We start from the raw sequence: 20,273 nt of genomic DNA, 5'->3' as shown, positions 1-20,273 counted from the left end.
AAACTAGCTCCCAGCACTCGCGAGGCTCTGCCCTCAGTCAAGGCAGGATGCGCAGCCTGACAGGCGTTGTGCACGGGGCCTGCAGACCCACGCGGAGGGACCTGTCACATGCTCCAGAGTGCTTCTGCACAAATAATCACACACATTTTAGTTCTCAAAAGAGCCTCACTTCTGAAACATAAAATCACCAGAAACCCATCTTCTGAGAGAGAACATTAATCATTACATCAAAATCTAGAACCAGCTCCTAAAATTCAATGAATGAGAAGGTTGCAACCATGTAGAGCCAAACAAACAAACAGCAGTCACGAGTTGAGAAGGCGACTAGCAAGGCACCAGTGAAAATGAGGTGCCATGGAGGGGTCCTCTCATTCCACGTTATCAAACATTTCCTGAGCGGCCACTGCGCTAGGGCTGAGCAGGGACACGAAACCCAACCCAAAGGTGCTGAACAGGGCCGATAAGGTGTTTGCCCAAAGCTAGGGCCAGGAGGGCAGACGCATGAAGTCTGGACAATCATGTGAAAATCAGGAGCCCTTGCCAGCAGCCTCCTCACCAGAGCTCCCCCGCCAGGGCCTCGTCACCCTGCCCAGAGTCCTGGGGCCGAAGCAGGGCCATCCACACCCTACAGACACGGCTGCCTGGCCTCCCCCAGGTGCAGGACGCTGAGGCCAGGCCAAGAGATGGGTGGGTTCCCTGGGACACAGCTGTGTGTGTGCAAGACAGACTTCAGCCTCAGGTTGTGAACACCCAGAACCATCACACGGGGCACAGGAGCTCATTTCCAAACTGCAGAAGAGTGCAGGAAGTGGCAGGAAAATGCCACTGAATCAGAGAACCACAGCACATGGCTCTGAGGGCTCAGCACCAGGATGCCCGCTTCTCTCTTCCCATCACCAGGGATGTCGGTGGGCACCTCTAGAAATCTGTCAACAGGAGTGCTAAGCCAACCTGCAACAGCCACTGCTGGTGCCCAGGCCTAGAGCCGGGAGAGCCAGGGGAGCACAGCCCCGAGGTGGCACCCGGCCCCTGAATCGCGTGAAGGCGAGTGTGGCCCATGCAGTGGGGCAGCGCTGTGCTGCTTCCTTCCTCCCGAGATGTGCTTATCGCAAAGCCTTGATTTCCTGGTTTTCACTGTGTCTATTGTGTAAATAGTGGGTGTGTGTGTGTGTGTGTGATCTGAGACTATTCAAAAGGGTTTCAACAGCCTAGTAATCGCCCTGTGGGCCCCTGAGAAAAGGACAAAGATTTCCTTGGCTTTTGAAAACTAGACGTGGTACCTGCTTTGACATGGTTTTGACATCCCTAGGACCTAGGACCGACCTTCAAGAAAAAGAAGTAAAATATACACACGTGTGATGATGAATTATGCCTATTTATAGGATTGGGAGGCTCTACTTATTAAAACAGTTTTTAAATAATGATTCAGAAAAAGGGTTAGATTGACGCTATTACGAGCGTCAGTGGTTTCCTCCACCTCATCCGCTATGTGTTTTGCTCATTACTTCCATATTTACAGAAAGATGCTTTGCTTTTTCCTCTTCTGTGATACTATTAGCATCAGTCTGACTTACATATTTAAGTGCAAATAAATAAGATGCATCTGTTTTCTAAAAGCCAGCAGGAGCACAACCATGGAAAATGACTTTGATGAGGGCTCCTGAATTCTGATTCCAAGATGTTAAGGTAATGTACGAGAATTCAACCCTCAGATTAAGACTCGATCCCCATAATTACTACTTTCAAAGGTTAAGTTTAAAAGAAAATGTTTATTGCCATTAACATTTTCCCCCTCTATCAGCCAGTTGCACTGTGGTGAGAGAGCAAGGATGACCAGCTCAGGCATTCATTCAGGAGAGAGCAGACGTTGCCTGATAAGCAAAAGGCCTTAGAAGGTTTCCTCCTCAACAGACCCAGCTGGTAAAAAGAAGTCGTGCAGGGTCAGGGGGAGGAAAGGGAGCGTGCTGTTGGCTCTGGACCTCGGCTAGGGGCCAGGGCACACCTTCTGGACCGACAGCCCGGCAGCAGAGTGACCCATCCTTCCCCAGAAGGCTCTTCTCGGCAAATGGTTTGTTCGGGGGCCAGGAGCCAAGGCCCACCCAGACTGCCTTTCACACTCTGTTCTTCCATATCCTCCTCAAGGAATGAGGAAAGTTGACCTCTATGGCCTTTTAAATTATCTGAATAAATTAGAACTATTTTCTCTTATTAAAATGAAATACTGACTTGGAAATTAAAGACACCAATTTTGCAAAGGATTTAAAAAGCAGAAACCAAATCTGTCAGGCAGAAAGACGAGCAGATGGATTTCGGAGGCCCACTGGCCTGCATCCACATTTCCCAGCCTCCCCATCATGACACTAAACTTAGCGGTGTCCTTCAGCTCTTTCTCCCCCAGGGAGACCCGCCACGCTCCCTGGACTGGGGCCCACAGGAGAATGGGGACCTAAGTCCCGATGTCCTCCACCTGATTCCAAAGCACAGAGCAAACACGTAACTAAGCTGTTCAGGGCTCGGGGACCAGGCTCGCATCCCTCGGAGCCACCAAGTTGCCAGAAGGCACAGCCCCACGGATCCTCATGCCCTCCAGAGCCAGAGACCACGCTGAGGAGAACAAGCTGCCGACATCGGAGCTGCCACGGAAGACCATAGGCTCGCCACAGCTCCTCCTTAGATGACAGTCCACACGTCAGAGTGTCACCTCACTACACGTTTCTGATTGCTCCACTGTCACACCCCTTTGAAAACATTAACCGTTCCTAGGGTAAAAATTACCAGATTCAATTCCTTTGCCGTTTCATTGTAAAAATTTAGTCAAAACAGAAATCCTATATAATAAAAAGCTAATATGCTAATTAGACCGAACAGCAGAACAACCGTCTAGACAACATTCCGGATGAAGCTGGGGCTGCGAGGGCTGAGGCAGCCAGGGCTCTGAGGGCCTACCCCCTTGTACGAATTTCATGCATCAGGCCTCTAGTCTATATATAAAAGCCTAAGCAACCAGTCGACTGTTCAACCAATAGCTATGATGCACACTGACCACCAGGGGGAAGATGCTCAATGCACAGCATGGAAACTTGGAACAGACTGATGAACCTCAGAGGGAAGCGGGGAGGGTGGGAAGAGGTTAACCAAAGGTCTTATATGCATACTTGAGGCCTGGTGCATGGATTCATGCACTGGTGGGGTCCCTCAGCCTGGCTTGCAGGGATCGGGCCAAAACCAGCTCTCCAACATCCCCTGAGGGGTCCCAGATTGCGAGAGGGTGGTGCACAAATCTGTGCACCGGGCCTCTAGTAATTATATAATTAGTTAAGCTAAACATTAGTTAGTATGGAAGCAGGAAATTTCAGAATTGAAGAAGTGGGCGAAATTGGATTAATTTCAGCTTGATTTAAGAGAATCCCAGGGCAAAGACAAGTGGATGTCTGAAGAGAAAATTGGCAAGGACAGTCAAACTGGGAAAACACACAACTTAAAGATACACCAGAACCTGCCCGGCCAGCATGGCTCAGTGGTTGAGCACAGACCGATGAACTAGGAGATGTGGGTTTGATTATCAGTCAGGGCACATACCCGGGTTGTGGGCTTGATCATCAGTGAGGGGCATGCAGGAGGCAGCCGATCAATGATACTCTCTCCTTATTGATGTTTCTATCTCTCTCTCTCTCTTCCTTCCTCTCTGAAATCAATAATATATATATATATATATATACATTTTAAAAATAATAATAATAAAGATACACCAGAACCTATGCTCCATGAAAAAAGGGGCTATTTTGTCCACTGCTATACCTTGGGCTACAAAGTGCCTGACACACAGTAGGTGCTCAAAAAATATTTGTCAAATGACTGCATAAACAATGAATGAGAAGTGGTTTAATTTACATTATGGAAGACAAAAAGCTTCATCAATATAATATGCTAGCAACCCCTCAGATATAAGGATTTACTATCACAGAACCTGCCTCATTTTTCTGCACTTACTGTGGGTCATGCACCCATGGGTCAGATACCCAATTGGTCACTCAAAATCACTCCGAGCCCTATACTTACTATCCATAGTGAAGCAGCCAAGGTAGTTCTTAGGGGAAAATGAACAGCTGTCGCTGAACTGAGTAGAAAACAAGAATGAGCTGAAAATAAATAAACTAGGTGTTCGAGCCAGGAGCCGGTGGTAACCCTGGGGCGACTGAAAAGCAGCAGTAAACTCTACCAAATGGTTAGAAAACAAGTGGAAATCACTTCTCAACATGGGGCTGCGCTGGGACGGCACGATGAAGCCTCCAGGTGGACGTGGGAGATGGTGACACACGTGCACAGACAGGGAAGTCACCAGGCTGCACACCAGAGTCTGGTGGCAGCTGGTACCAGCTCAGGAGCAAGGACTGTTACACTTTCAGGAGTTTTGTGAAGCAGCTGTCATGTCAGCTCACTGGCAGCTGAAAATAGGCAAGGGTGAGAATATTTTTGCCATGAAAACTGACAAATGCTGCAAATCAGGGCTTTTACGCCTCCACCCCCGTGAAAGCCAGTATTACTCATGCACCGGCCATACCACTGCGGACACCTCGTGGTATGCAAGCTACATCTCAGGAAAGAAAAGGGTGGGGCTGAGGGGGAAGAGGAGGGACTCATTTTTCAAAAGAAGGTATTAAAATAAATAACACATTTAATGTTCAGTGTGTTCAAAGTATAACAAAGTTTTTCCAGAGAATGAAAAAATGTTTACCATCAGGAAATCCAATGACATTTACTATATTAACAGATTGCCAGGGCAAAAAAAAAACACAGGATCATCTCTACAGATTGTTTGTAGAAAAAGCAACAGTAAAATTCTGCTATTTATAATAAAGTGTATTTAAAAATTCTCAGCACACCGGGGAGGTAAGTTGCTTAACTAGACAAAGGGTGTGTATGATCAACTATGGTAACTATCACACTTGGTGAGGAAACTTCACCAAGTTAGAACAAGAGAAGCACCGCTCATCGCCGCTACTGTTTAAACATTGCATTCAGCCAGGATATTGCATTCAGCCAGGATATCAGGAGCTCTAGAGTCAAGGGGAAAGTACAAGGATTAGAAAGGAAGAGGCACTGTTTGCACAATTTGATCTTCCACCTGAAAACATGAGACATGACTGACATACAAAGTCAATAGCTTTCCTACTGGGCAATGATAAGTAAGCAATTAGAATGTAATTGAAGAAAGAATTTAATGAATGATAAAAGTGGCATTTCTGACCACTGGGCAAGGATAAGGGCAACTGGCTAGCCAATGGAAAAAATATTTGATCCTGACCTCAAGCTGTATAAAAACAGATTTCGCATAGACCTGAATGTGGAAAACAAAATATGAAACTGCTGGAAGAAGTGAAAGAATAACCCTTGAGGTAGGAAAATGTTCTTAGACGGTATGTAAACACAAAGTCATAAAGAAAAAGACTGATTAGTTTGAATATATAAAAATTAAAAATTTCTCTTTGAAAAAAAATAACATTAAAAGACCAAGGACAGCCTAGGACACCCCCGGCAGCCACGCCAGAGGTCCCCACTCTGGAGCTTCCTGCTCACAGCGCCCCTCCCCAAGGGAACCATGCATTCTTGGCCCCTGTGAAGAACGCGCCCCTCCCCACACAGGTACAGGATGCACTCTCCCAAAGGCTCCACGCTGGGCTCCAGGTAGCCAGGCTGTCCAGTACAAACAGAGGGAAGGGCTCTCCCTAAAGACAACTGGGAGTCCTCCCTCAGTCTGACAAGGTGACCAAGACCATGGGCCTGTCCTTGCTGGGTTCCCCAGGGACCACGCCATGCTGTTGTGTGCTTTCCTATATCAACATTTTGTTTTTAAATGTTAGACTAATAAAAAGTGGAACATAGTACTGAGTTCCCATTGCCCTTCACCAAGCTTCTCCTAGAGCCCACCTCTCTCAGAATCACTGACCGGTTCCCCAAATTAGAAAATGGGCCCCTGGTACAACAGTGTCAGCTCAAGTGCAGACCCTGTTCACATGCACCAGTTTCCCTGGAACGTCCCTCGTGTTCCAGGGCCCCACCCAGAATGCACGTTGCAATCCGAGGCCATGTCTCCTCCGTCCCAGCCTGTCGGGATGCTAGTCGAGCACTGGCCAGGTATTTCCCAGGATGTCCTCTCCTGGAGTCTGGCAGCTTTTCCTGACGTGACATTGTGGTAGTGAACCTATGACAAGAATACCAGGAAGAGGACGTGCCGTGTGCTAGCAGGGAGCCTAGGACCTGTCTCATCACAGGTGTTGTTAACCTGAGTCACCTGGGGGAGGTAGTGTCTGCTGGCTTTATCCACTCTACAGTTACTATTTTCCCCTTTTAATAAATAAATAACTTGGGAAGAGATACTTCGAGACTAGGCAAATATCCTGTTTCTCCTCAAACTTGCGCCCGGTATCTTAGCATTGGTCCCTGGGTCTCGCCTGAAGTGACTTGACTGTGGTGTCAGCTGATGGTGATTTTCTATTTCCTCATTCCTTCTACTGATTAACTGACATTCTTCTGTCAGGAAGAGCTATCCCTGCTCCCCCGCTTACTTACTGACTTACCCAGGTATTTACTTATACCAGGACTGCCCGTGCTACAACAAGGGCATGCCCGAAACACACGAAGTGAAAGGAGCCTGGCACAAAAGACTGCACGCGGCCTAACTCCATGCAGATGGATTCTTCTATGTGACTGCACACAGGGCAGCCTGGTGTGTCACCCAGCACTGCCCCTTCCTGGTGCCACTCACAGTGTTGCTCTGACCCAGGAACTCTGTGCACCCTTCCCAGGTTACATCATGGCTCCAAGTCTTGGTGAACTTAAAGGAAAGCCTCCCTTTCCCACTGCCAGGGCTATCACTGAGAACACTTCCATTCATCAAGCACCCCCTCCCTGCCTGTGCCCTGCCCGCCCAGAGCTGATCCACACGGGGAGAATTTAAGGGTAGCTGGGGGGGTGGGGGGGCGAGGGGCATGGGACACCATGCTTTGTGCTCTGAAATATCCTGTAGGTTTACACAGTACCTGCCTCTTCTATGGAAATACTATCAATGCCCTCCTAGCTTCATTAGAGGCATAAAATTAAAGATTAGAAAGCTCCGTTGTGAAATCATCAAATATGCCACTCACTCATGTGCATGTGGGAGGAAGCCACCTACTCGTGACACCAAAATACACGAAGAGAGAAAACCCCAGAGTAGGAGTCAGAGGCGCAGGCCTAACGGAGCTCACAGTCCTCACACAGAGGTTCTCATCGTACCAGCGGAGACTTGAGGGAAGTGACTTTGTCCCTAGGGCTCAGTGACGACCTGGGTTATCGCAGCTCGGAAGTCCTCAGACTCCATCCTACAAATTCCCCCTCCTCCTGGATTAGGACTTTCAGCCTCAACCCCCAAACCCGCTTCTACCTACAGCAAATAATTCACTGTTTACTGCACATGCCACTACTTTCCCGGAACTGTTAATTAAAAAATTATTACAGGAGACTCTTTAAACATTTAGATAGCTTCTTCTCTCTCTCTCTCTCTCTCTCTCTCTCTCTCTCTCTCTCTCTCTCTCTCTCTCTCTCTCTTTAACTCCAACAACCTTTTATTACCAAACTCTAGCAGCTTTAACTTTGAGACCAAGTAACAGCAATACAGCATCTCTAACAGGACCTAGGATGGAGGTGCACACCTAATAAACATGGTCTCTTAAACAAAGGATTCATAAAATACAAAACATCCACTTATGTGTTTTTTAAAAGAGTGAAATTCTCCAGTGTTGCAGAAAAAGGTATCCCAAAGTGATTTCAGTCAAGAAAAAACAGCATTTGACACTATGCTGCCTTAAAAATCCAGTTCAGGACACACCTGAGAGAATAGCATTTCCTCTGCTAAAAAATAATAATAATAATAAATCCCCCTTCCCCTCCTTTCTGTTCAACTTCCACTGCTTATTGCTAGAAACACCCAGAGAACAGTATAACAAGACCCAGTCCAGTTCTCTTGGCATCTGCCAGTCTGAAGAGTCACAGCAAGGATTGTTCCTTAGGAATTTCACCTCTGCTACCACCAGGAAATTGAACCTTAATTTCTGGGAAATGGCAAAAAGGGTCCTATTTCCTTCAAGGAAGGGCTTGCGAGCTCTGTAAAGGGTCAAAGGGCGGTGGACCTGGCCCAGACTAGCACACCAGGCAAAGGGGGCCTTCCTATATAAAAACACCCAACACCTTAGAACCTAAAGTTTAACCTACAGGGAAAAACCAGTAAAGTAGCAGCTGACTTATATACCAAAAAGGTGCTATCACCCCATCTTTAACCATAAAGGAAACAGAAGGGAGGAGAGTCTAGAGAATTTGACCTCCTCTTCCTTCCAAAAACTTTGACGCATATTCTAGGCCAGAGCCAAGTTGCAAAGACAGGCATGTGGTCACAGGGTACAGTCTCTGCTGGACAAAGCTGCCACTCCTGGGCAGCCTGGCTCATGGCCACTTCACCAACACTTCCTCCCTGGTAGGCATAGTGCTTAAGAATCACTAGAGAAATTATGTTTTCAATTCAACTTCGTCGCTGACAAATACTTCAATAGCAGCTGCTAGGAACCGCCCAGACCCCTACTCTCACCCCAGTTCAAGGCAACAGATCCTTCTAGTTGATGGGCTCCTTGCCAGGCTTTTTCAGAAGCTCGTTGGTTTTAGAGAAATGTCTGCATCCAAAGAACCCTCTGTGCTCTGTGCACGACAATGGGGAGAGATGGGTGGTCTGCAGCCGTAGTGGCGTTTCCTATCGACGGCACTGCCCGTTTTCTGGCATTAAGAGCCCCGAACTAGACGACGAGGTCACGAGTTCTGATTTAGCCAGGACACAACCTCATCAGTAAATTACTCCCAACCTCCACCTTAAGGGAACTGGCCTGATGTGCCCACACAGTGAGGACAATGTTGACAGAACACCTTGCTCGGCCCACTCAGATACATCTCCCTGACCAGAATGAACAAAACCATCGGTGTCTGTAGACAGCTCTTTAAAAATGCTTTCCAAACTGGGCAGATGTGGCACAGGTCTTTGAATACTAACGCAGAGCCCATGAGCTTGATTTGGTCCATGATACGGATCCTGTCTCAGAATGACAACCTCTTGTGCTGCATTTTGCATCCATGTGGAGACTTGGTGGTGGGGTGGGTAAACAGTGTAATGCCTTCTCTCTTGGGCAACAAATCCCATTAGGTTTACAGAATACCGTTTCCTGAACTCTCCACCAAGGTGCTTCTTCCAACTCTCACAGACACTCACTGGCAGGCTGTGAGCCGTGAGTCTACGCAGTGCCGCGGTCTTGTTCTTCTGGACATGGACCCACTGCTCGGGGCTCAGTGGCGACGAGGGTAGTGTACCCGGCTCCTCCTGCTCCACCCAGGCCTTCTGGACAGGGCTGACCTGCAAGTGGTCCCTGCAGAGACCGGTCAAGAGCCACGGCTGACCTCTCCCAGGTGCCCGCAGGTTCCACCTACAACCCAAAGGCCCATTGCAGAGGATGCCCATGAGTGGGTTTCAGCCCCACCTGGAAGGTTGGTGCAAAACCAGACTCCAGGAAACCAGACCTTAGCCCAGACCTGCACTAGCAGGCCGATGCCCCATATTTCATGTTTGGTACTAATATGGGCTGAGAGAAGTGGTTGGCTGGAGGGGAAGCCCTGCCACCAGGTGCCCCGCCCCACCAGGCCTACCTTAGGTAACTTTTTAATGAAATAAAGTTTTAATATAGTAAGAAAGGAAAGATAATCCTCTAAAGTAGCCCACAAAGAACACTGTATTATAATAGGCATGCTGCGAAACCTAATGCCAATGACTGACTCAAAAATAATAAGTCTGACTGTTATTTGGGATAGATTCCTATTCTAAAGAGGAATCAAATTCAAGTGGTCAAGACAAATAAATATGCATTTTATGTGATTAATTTCATTCCTATCTAGCTAGAATGGATATAAACAGTCACTTCATTGCAATTTCAGCTGTGGCCCGAGCACGTCTCTCAAAACTACTTCCTGTATTTAGATTTAATGTCGGCTGTTTGTGCTCAGGCCTGAACCAGGTGAAGCGTCTGAGTGAAGTCTGTTTTCCATCATTTTCCCATTGGTAGCCCCTGAATCCCCTCCTCTACTTGGGGACATCCCCTTGGCGGTCCCCCTTCCTAAGGCAGAGGCCAGACATGGAATCCTTGTCCTCTCTCAGCCAGGGCCCATGTGAGGCACACATGAGGCCTCGCCTCGAAAGAGAAATCTGAGAAAGCAGGTGCCCAGCAGAACCCATTCCTGAAAAGGGAGGAAAGGGAGATGATGGAGACCTGGGTCCTGCGAGGTGACAGTAGGCAGGGGACTCGCGTGCAGCACCAGCTCCATGCATGTGATCCACAGGAAAAGGGCTATTGTGACTCGCTCTCGGCCTCACAGACGTGATGAGACACTTCCTGACATCCTTGGTAAGTTCCTGTCCTTACAGAAATCAACTCACCCTAAGTGCGCTGACACTCGGAGAGGGAGAGAACTTGTGTGCACTGTGACTAACCAAGAAAACTCAGAAGGAATCAGATGTACGTGCGCTGCCCGGAAGTGAAGGCACAAAATACAATGCAACGTTCAAACTTATTCTCCAAACACCTCTTTCTAACTCTACAATGTTGGAAGAGGGCCTAATTCAATGTCACCCACCACTGAATTATCGTTAGTTATGATATGCTCTAGATTTACAAGCTGAACACAATCCTTGCTTCATTTAATTCACGACAACAGTCTAGTTCCTAAGCCTGAGGAAAACACAGAAGGATCGCCTGGACTCTGGAGTCTCGCCATTTCTCACAGAGTCAGATCCATCACTCCACCCCCACCCCCGCAACCCAGACCCTGCCCGCTGGCCCACCTTCCTCCGTCCTGCACCTCACCTCTTCCAGCAGAGCGACCAGGTCCACACGGAGGGGACAGGATGCTTGGTGCCAAGTGCTGGCCTCTTGTGGATCTTAAGCAGCCATGAAGTGACATGGCATCACTGTATTTAGCCCAGGACTGCACACAGGTGCTATTTCTTGAACAACCAACTGCATGGCCCTTAAAACACGTAGAACGTACTGTTTTACTCCTACAAACAGCAGTCTTCTAGAAATGGAAGGAAGCTTGGAAAACACCAACGCAACACACAGGGAACCGGCGGCAGAGCCGGGAAGCGAGGTGCCCATGAGGTCAGGGCTGGGATTAAATCCCCAGGTTCCTAAACCTAGGGAAATTCTTCTGATTGCTCTCTACCACACAGCTTATAAAACCGAATTCTCTCCAATGTTTAAATCCTTTAAGCCTCCACAGTTGAATCACATATTTTTCATTTTTTTTGGTTGCTTTTCTGAAACTTCCAGAATTTTTAAATTATTTCATTTTTATCAAGATGTAGTTATAATTGTTATTTCTGACCGTTACGGATGCTGTTACTACTTAAGACAGTGGTTCTCAACCTTGGCTGCACAGTAGAATCACCTGGGAATCTTGTTAAAATCCTCATTTCTGGGCCTCATCCTCCGGAAATTCTGTTTCTTTGTTACTAATGATGAGGCCCAGAAATCAGAATTTTAACAAGATTCCCAGGTGATTCTAATGTGCAGCCAAGGTGGAGAACCACTGACTTAAGAGAATGTGTTTCAATTACCCGTCACGTGAAAAGGGTTAAAATGATGGTGGTGGGACAGAGCCATTTTTTTCAGGTTAATTTACTGTTTTTAAGAGATTCACTTAATCTATTGCACTGTATAATTTTAGAACAATTCTGGGTGTTTAGTGAATGTTTCTATTCTATAAAGGAAAGCATGGAACTTTGGAGATAACAGACATATGGACATAAATATACCTGGTGCACCAGCACAATGGGAGGGGGTGCTGAGGCAGAAAAGCATTAGTTTTTAGAGGCCAAGAGCCCCAATTTGGATTCCACCATTTACTACCAACATAAAAAGTAAGAAAGAGGTATTCATTCATTCAACAAACATTGCTGAGTGTCTGCTATCTGCCAGGCGTTGTTCTGTTCCCTAAGGACAGAGATGGAGCAAGACCCATCTTCTTGGCAGGCTGATGGGGGGATGGGAGGGAGATAGTAGGGACAGCAGGGCACACAGGGGGGTGAAGAGGTGAGCGTACAGAGGCGTGCAGCCCAGGAGACAGCTGAAGGGTTGGCAGGAGAGGAGGGTCCTGGAAGGACTCTGATATGGGGGAAGTTACAAGCTTCTGAGCAAAAGGGTGACTAATCTGTCCTCCATTTAAGCCTCTGTTTAGGCTGCTGGTCAAGAACAGACAGGAGAAGAGGAGACCTGTGAGGAGGCAACTCAGGAGAGCCCGGCAAGTCTCCTCATCAGTAAGAGCAGATGATGGTGATCCCACGTAAAGTGACCATCTAAGGTTAGCATGAGGAGCAAACTAGAATACACTGGTTCCACCATGCCTGACACAGAGGAAGAGCATAATAAATGTAGCTGACTACTGTCCAGCTCTCCCAGGAAGTTGCTGATCTGAAAAGTAGGGGTAATGAAACCTCCATGTAAGATTTGTGAGGACTCCTAGTTAGTGCCTGTTGTAGCAAACAGAGGTTTAAACGTTTACATCTGTCTGTGTGTTTACAAATATGTTATGTATCTTATAGACCACATACAGGTATAGATAAATACTCTGCACATCACATACTGGGAAGAACTGATTTGCAGATCCAAACAGAGCCCAGTATAAAATGATAACGTCCATAACTGAAGCATCGCCTTCGGACCCGCTGGTCCTCAGCATCAGCACAGCTCAGAGTCCTAAGAGCAGCCCCTCTCACTCCCTCCAGCCCCCTCCTCTCCAGACCCAACCCATCACCAACCCTGCTGGCTCGACCACAAGAAACTGCACTTTGCTCTCTGCTCTCCAGCTTCTCCACCTGCTCCCCTCACCCTCCTCATCCTTTTGCTTCAAACTCTTCCTGTGGTGCATGAGAGCCTGAACAGCCAGCCACACGTGTCTCTCAAAGTCACCTTCCACTGCACTCCCCATTAATGACGACTGGACAAAGGAAACTGGCCCCACCTGAGCTCTGCCAACCAGCAGGGGTCCTGCAAGCTGTCCCTTCCGCCTGAAATGTCCTTGTCTCCTCTCCTGACACGAGAGCTCCTTCTGGCCTCAGCACAGCACCCTCTCCGGGAGGCCTTCCCGGAATGCCAGGCCTCCAGTCGGAGCAGCCCTCTGACACCATCCACCTCAGCCCCGTTTCTTCACTCATCCCACGGACATTAATTTTGAGGTTATATTATCTGCCTTTATCCTTGCTTAGTCTCCCCCACTGGAATGTTGGCTCAAAGAGGCAGAGAGCTCCTCCTTCCCTGTGTCTCTCCACAGTGACACAGAGAGAAGGCACTTGTGAAATCTGTCCACTGCAGGGCAGAGGGAACGGAAAGTGTGCCCAGAGCAATGCAAACCCGCTCTCCCACCACCCTCCCACCACCCTGCCACCACCCGACGATGGACTGAAGGCAAGGTCAAGGAAGGGCGTCCACATTTCATCACATCTGTGGAACCACGGAGAAAACTGTAGTATTTCCAAACTCCCAACCTAAAAAAATCAAATGACCACAAACAATGCAAACCGACATGCAAGGAAGGTATTTTATAATTTCAACAGACAACTTGCAGTGAATGCTGCTGCCCCCTAGGTGCTCGCTCATCCCTGGCCTCCCCCGGGGGTGGGGGAGTTGTCAAGGATGCAACACTGGCATTTCCTGCCAGATCCTTAAGACAAATTAAGCACAATTCTTGCTAGTCCTCTGAGCAGTACCAAATTTGGTGAGTAAAGGTGACAACGTCTAATTAAGTTAATAATACTGTTAGGGACACATGAATTTTTTTTAATTAAAAAAAATGCCATTTCCACATGTATCTTTCTGTAAGAGTGCCCCAAGGCATGTTGAGCACCATAAACTAAGAAGACACTAGATCCCAAATCCTAGAGCACAATGCCCAGCTTCCTGACTGAGACACATTATTTTCATTTTAGATCCTAAGTGAATCAAGCTGCCCAGGTGTTAGCGAAGTCCTGCCTGGCTCCTGGGGCTGCATGTCCCTGCTCCTCTAGCTGTGCCCTCTCACCTTCTCAAGGACTTTGCTCTTCAATTACCCTCTTTCCCAGCATCCTATATAATAAAAGGCTAATATGCAAATCAACCAAACAGCAGAACAACTGGTTGCTATGACACGCACTGACCACCAGGGGGCAGACGCTCAACACTGGGCCTCTAGTATTATACAGTGGGGCCTTGACTTACGAGTGTCCCGACTAATGAGTTTTTCAGGATACGAGCCGTCTCTCTCGGCTGATTTTTTGCTTTGAGTAGCGAGCTAAAATTCGGGTTCCGAGCCAGCTTCAGATACCCCACCGCTAGTTGAGGCAGCGAACATCACAGTGAACGCCACAACATCAGCCCAGCATCACGTGTCTCGCTCGTTCACTTTAAGATTTGACATACGAGTAATTTGAGTTACGAGCTCCATCATGGAACGAATTAAACTCGTAAGTCAAGGCCCCACTGTATATTTGTCCTCCTCTACGGGAGTGTTCCTATTAGCCCATAAACATGCTATAAACACTCTCATTTAAAAAATAAAAAAACTCCTGAGTCCCCCCCCCACCCCCCCAGCTACTGTCCCATTACTCTGTCCCTTCTCAGCCAAACTTGTAGAGTCCTGTCTACTGGATGTTCTTGCTTCCTCACTCCCACCCCCTCTCCCCACCACAAGGCCATCTGCCTCTCATCAAACCCAAGCAATCCTTCACTGAAAGGGCCGGAACTACCCAGCCCTCAGCCCTGTTCCAGGCCACTACCCTCCAGGTTTCCTCCTCCTTCTACAGACCCCTTTCAGTGGGTATTGCTAGATCCTCTGTCTTGTGGACTCCTGGCCAAAGGCCCTAGGCTCAGTCCTCGTCCTCCTGCTCTCCAGTCTCTACACCCACTGCTCAGTCTGTGGTTTCAAGCACCTGAGATAAGCAAATCACGGCCACACTTACATATTCTTGAAGTCAACCTGCAATTATCCAAGCACCTGCACTCAGTGACTAAGCACAGAAGTAACAAGCAAAGTAAACCCTCTTTAGTCCTGCTGCTGAGGTACATTTGGGGCACTTTACATGAGCTCAGTTTATGCACCCAGCCACCCTGGGACACAGGCTGCTAGTCTTCCTCCTAATTCACAGGCAAGAAAGCCAAAGCCCAGAAAGATTACGCAGCCTGCTCAAAATCACACATCTGGCACGGGGTGGGACGAGGAGCCGCCTGCACACCCCAGCTCTGGTCTGCAGGGACAGCTGAGGAACGGCCTCCCAAGTGTGAACCTCCTGCACTCCTCGCTCCTCATCTCCACAGACTTCCCCACCTCTGGCCAGGCAGCTGTGCCGCCAACAACCCTGGGGTCGTTCTGGAATGCTCCTTCTCACAGAGTCTATTGGCCATCCTGATGGGCCTGCCGGCTAAACAGGCCACATTCCTCAGTGCTAAGGGCGTGCCCCACATCCTAACTCCTGGGAAAAAGGAGTGCCTGGAATTGGAGGTGTGTCACACGGCTCTGCACCCGCACACTCAACTCAGCTGCTCCTCTTGGAGGTATGACAGGACAGCGTAACTGTCAGCGAGTCGGTCAGCAAGTCCCTTCAGGACCGGAAACCTTCCCTTAACACCTGACAGCAAGAACGAGAAAGCATGCAGACTTGCTGACTGGGCCTGGCAGCTGGGACGACACCCCAGGGACAACAGTGCTGCTGTCTCAGAAACGCTCAGTGACAGCACAGCGGACAGCACCGCAGGCAGCGCGGCACCACAGCAAAGGCTGACTTGGAAGAACTGGGTTCTAAACATGAAGACATTTAGAATTATTTTATTTTACTTCACTCACTTTTTCCTCTTTTATGGAAGCACAAGAGTCGTCTGACTTGAAAAGTTTGTACTTGCAGTGAGTAGAGGAAAAGCTAAGTGATAAGAAAGCACATGCCAGTCTAATTGGCAACACTTTCCTGCTAATAGTACAAACAGTAATGCTGCAACTTACTGATGGTGGCATCGGATCTGGCCAACTCTGCCCTGGTCTGAGCGCTGAGTGGTCGCCGTCACGGATATCCTTGTTGTTCCCCTCCCGCCTGTGGCAGGCAGGGGGGAAGGGCCTCGGAAACAGGTGCTCAGTGAGGTCCTGCCTTTGCCACTTATTTGTGGCCTCTCTCTGCCTAGTTTTACCCACAGAAGACAATAACGCCTACTTTTTGGACTTTTATGAGAATTGCATTAATATATGCAAAGTGCTTAAGCTCCTCACGAATGTTAGCTATGTAACAGTCAGAATGATTCTCTGTAAAGATAAATCAGATCATGTCACTCCCTCATTCAAAATTCTCTAAGCCAACTAGGAAGGAAGGGAGGGAAGGAAGGAGGAAGAGAAGGAAGAAGAGAAGGAGGGAGGAAGGCAGCCCTCCCAAGGTTTCCTATCACATTGAGGTAGGTGAACATCTAAATTCCTCACCTCAGCCCTCGGTGCCCCAGGGGCACTTCCTGCCAGTGACCTCCCTGCGCCGTACCCATATGTATTATACCTTTGAAAGATGCCACCCAGAGCTGCATTTCCCCAAACACGGGGTTGTCACCAGCGCAGTACAATCGGTTGGACACAAAGCTTTGACTCCAGAGTTCCTGCTGCCCGAATGCGGCTGCAGGGGCAGCACCCAGCTCCCTCCATCCTTTGGGCTCCCCCTCAGATCCCACACACACTGCCCAGCCTGGCACTTAGGACTTTATGTTCCCTCCTTATAATGTGAACCCCATGAGGGCAGGAACTATTCTTGCTGTGCAAGCTCCCACGCCTCCAGGGTCCAGAACAATACCTGGTAAATACCTGTGGGGTGACCCGAAAGTGAGACAAAACCAACCTAGAGGCAGGCAGGCACCTCCGAGCTCCTTCCACCCCTTCCCTGCTTATCTTCAGCTTCATCCTATCACAAGGACGGAAACCTAAAGCCAAAGCGGGCTTTCTTTGTACCCTCCTAGAACACCTTGCACAGGCCCCGGTGGAGATCAGCCAGCGCACTCACAGAGCACACAAAGAGGTGATGGTACCCATAGTCCGGGCCCAATCGTGAGCTCTGCAGCAAGGCCACGGGAAGACCTGCTCGTCACTGCACGTCCCCTCTCCACACTCCACATGAAAGGAACATGGCCAAGAACAGTCACTCAAGGAACAAGGGAATCATAATGACTCCAACATACAATGTGTAAGTGAAATTCTCACCATGGCCTTTCCTACCTCACATATTATAAACATATTTTTAAAAGGGTGTGTGTTTTTTTAAATCACCATTTCTATCACAAATTATAGATTTGGAAATTTGCATTTTAGGAAGTTAACACCAACCCCCCCGCCAAAAAAAACCAAAACAAAACCATCAAGTTTTCCAATAAAATTGGACCTCTCTAAGCTCTTCTCAGTTTCACACTAAAACTTATCAATTTTCTTCAAGTTTTTAATAAGTTGGTAAGTTCACCTATTAAACTCCAAAGTGTACGTTCTAGTGATCTGCTACCTATTTAAACAACATGATTTGGTTCTAAGTACTGACAAGGCTTGTCACAACATCCAAGGGGATATAACCCAGCTCTTAATAAGCCTTATAGCTAAGGAATTTTGATGATTAATAAAAAGTGATTACCAGGCTTTGCTTGCAGCTATGCATAAAATGTTCACTGTGGCGCTGTCTATTATAGCAAACACTGAAAACGATATTGAAACACATGTACGACTGTGTGTACACTATTTTGACTATTGCGGGAAGAATACACAATCACAGCAGGTGGAGGAAGCTGAGCTACTGGGTATGGGGTGGAAGGAGGTTTCCTTGTCTTTTTTCTTTGTACCTTTAGAATGTACTGTGTGCATACTTATATTTTTAAATCTGCAAAAAAATTAATGCTAGACATTTAAAAAATTTATAACTAAAATTATAAATTTTATTTTTAAACTGTGATGCTACAAAAGTGATTAATAAAACACACTGCCAGCTTTGGAGCTTTTTAAAATCTCTGCCTAGCTTGTCCTTCACTGTGTCCCCTGCTGAAAACAGGGAGGGCCTAGCGCACAGACAGCATAGTACTTGGTAAATATTATGGATAAGAATGAACTACATTTGTTTTACTCACAGACAAATGTCAGCCTAAAGAATTTTCTTCTTCCCAAAATCGAAAAGCAGTTGAACTGCTATTACAGCATGTAAGTTCACAAAGGAACGAATGAGCCTGTGCGCCCAGAAGTTTTTGCCGATGATGTCATTAGCTAATTCTCTCATCACTCCCAGGACTGACTTCCTGGGCACATCGCACCTCAAGACGCGCGTCATGCATTTCCCAGAGCTGGACCAGTTTTCTCTTCCCCTCTGCCCCCTGCAGCAAGGCCTCCTCTCTTCCCTTTCAACTGTATCTTCAAATTGGTTGAGGAGGTCGCTGAAGGTGTTGTCTCGGGAACCCTCTGGTATCTAACAGGCATTACTCAAAGCCAAGGCACTCCTTTCCAAGCTCGTGCTGAGCCCTTGGCCTGCACCTCGGGACAGAATGGGGCACCCAGCTCAGAGCTCTCATCGCCTATTTACCACGCCACCCACCGTTGGGGGTGCCCCTGAGAGAGGACCGAGCCCTCTGGAAGGGCCCTGCACAGAGGGGCGGCTAATTCTCTTCCCCAGGGCAGAGCAGCATCACCGACCCTTTCGCCTCCTCCCTGTCCTCTCTGGGGAGCCCTCAGCAGGCAGAGGGGAAAGCACTGCCCCGGAACTGAGCTGAAGACAGCCCAGTGTTTGGGGACATGCAGCTCTGGGTGGCATCTCCCAAAGGTATAATACATACGGGTAAATTTAAGAGGGAACGAAAATGTTTAAATATTCCTATTTAAATAATTCTATTCCCAAAACTTAACGACAGGTTGATCACCTTAACGGGAGCACTAAGCGTCCAGAAGCAGGTGTGACGCCAGCCCACTTTTCGTTATAGGCGCTTGGAGAATGGAAGGCTAACCTTCATCGGTCTGGGTGAGGAGGAAATAAAACGCCGTTATCATACGGAAAACCAGCACGGGCTGGCTAAAAATACTCCCTGCGAGCCGAGCAGAGTGGTGCGGGAGACGTCTCCCCCGGACAGCCCGGGGCGGGGACACATTTCAGGGTAACCGATGCGTACATCGGGGCTCCATGGACCCCTTCCCTCGGACCCTCCACCGCCCGGTGCTTCTCCTATTGCAGATGCGAACGCATCAGAAGTCACCCCGGGCCCCGGGACGCCCCAGATGCCTCCGGTGCGCTCCCGGCGTCCGGCACCGCGGGAACTTCCCCACCGGCGCCCGCGGCGCAGGGCATCCCGCGGACACCGCGCCCTCGGAGCGCGCAGCCTCACCCCCGACTCGGCGGCCCCTCGCCCGGGGCCCGCTCCCCGCCCCGCGGCGCAGGGCGTCCCGCGGGGACACGGCGGACGCGGGGCCAACCTCTGCGCAGTCTCGTCCTGGGGGCGCATCCTCATCCTGGGGCGCAGCCTGGCCCCGGAGCGCAGCCGCATCCCCGCGCGAAGGCGTCCTCCCCGGGACAGAGCCTCGGCGCCGACGCGGCGCTCGCAGGGTGGGGACGGGGCTGTCCCCGCGACAGGCTCCCCTCCCCGGGAGCAGCTTCGCCCCGGGCGCAGCCTCACCCGGGGATGTAGGCCCCCGCCCCTCGGGCACCGCCGCCTCCCAGGGCGCAGTCTCCCCTCCATTCCGGGGGCGCAGCCTCGTCCCGAGGCGCAGTCTCCCCTCCACCCCAGGCGCAGCCTCCTCTTGGGCGGCGCAGAGCATCCGCGCAGACCGGCGCCCCGGGAGGAGACCGGGCCGTCCGGGCGCAGCCTACCTCCGCGGGCAGCCCGGCCCGCAGCCCCTCCGACCCCCCGCCGGTGGCACCGGGTCTCCCCGGAGCCCCACACCCGGCCCGGCCTCCCCATCCGCCCAGCGGCGCTGACACACACGCGGCTCCCGCGGCGGGCGTCCGCCGGCGGTGTCAGACCCTCGCCGCCCCCGCCTCACCTCCGCCGCCCGCCGCTCCGGTCGGCGCGCCTCGCCGGGGCTCGCAGCGCTCGGCTGCCCTGGGCTGCGGCGCGCGGGCCGTGGCCTGGCGCGGCCCCGAGCGCGCCCCCGTGCGGGCCTGACAGGCCGCTGCCTCCGCCCCCGCCCCCGCCCCC

At 49.7% G+C, this 20,273-nt stretch overlaps 1 protein-coding gene and 1 pseudogene across 2 annotated transcripts in view; both read right to left on the bottom strand.

Annotated features, from left to right (window-relative positions):
- Positions 1-20,248, bottom strand: part of ADARB1 (adenosine deaminase RNA specific B1) — a 104,842-nt gene extending 84,594 nt beyond the window's left edge. Inside the window, exon 1 of one of the 2 annotated variants that reach the window (XM_059686690.1) lies at positions 20,119-20,248. The gene's annotated coding sequence lies outside the window, so the exon portion shown is untranslated. The remainder of the gene's footprint in view (positions 1-20,118) is intronic. The other variant, XM_059686691.1, reaches the window with a different exon arrangement.
- Positions 8,627-10,826, bottom strand: LOC132229129 (uracil-DNA glycosylase-like; annotated as a pseudogene).
- Positions 20,249-20,273: the final 25 nt, after the last annotated feature.

The sequence above is a fragment of the Myotis daubentonii genome, chromosome 3 (assembly GCF_963259705.1).
Source record: "Myotis daubentonii chromosome 3, mMyoDau2.1, whole genome shotgun sequence".
Lineage (NCBI taxonomy): Eukaryota > Metazoa > Chordata > Mammalia > Chiroptera > Vespertilionidae > Myotis > Myotis daubentonii.
Note: the sequence above shows the minus strand (reverse complement) of the source record. Positions and strands in the feature narration are given on the sequence as shown.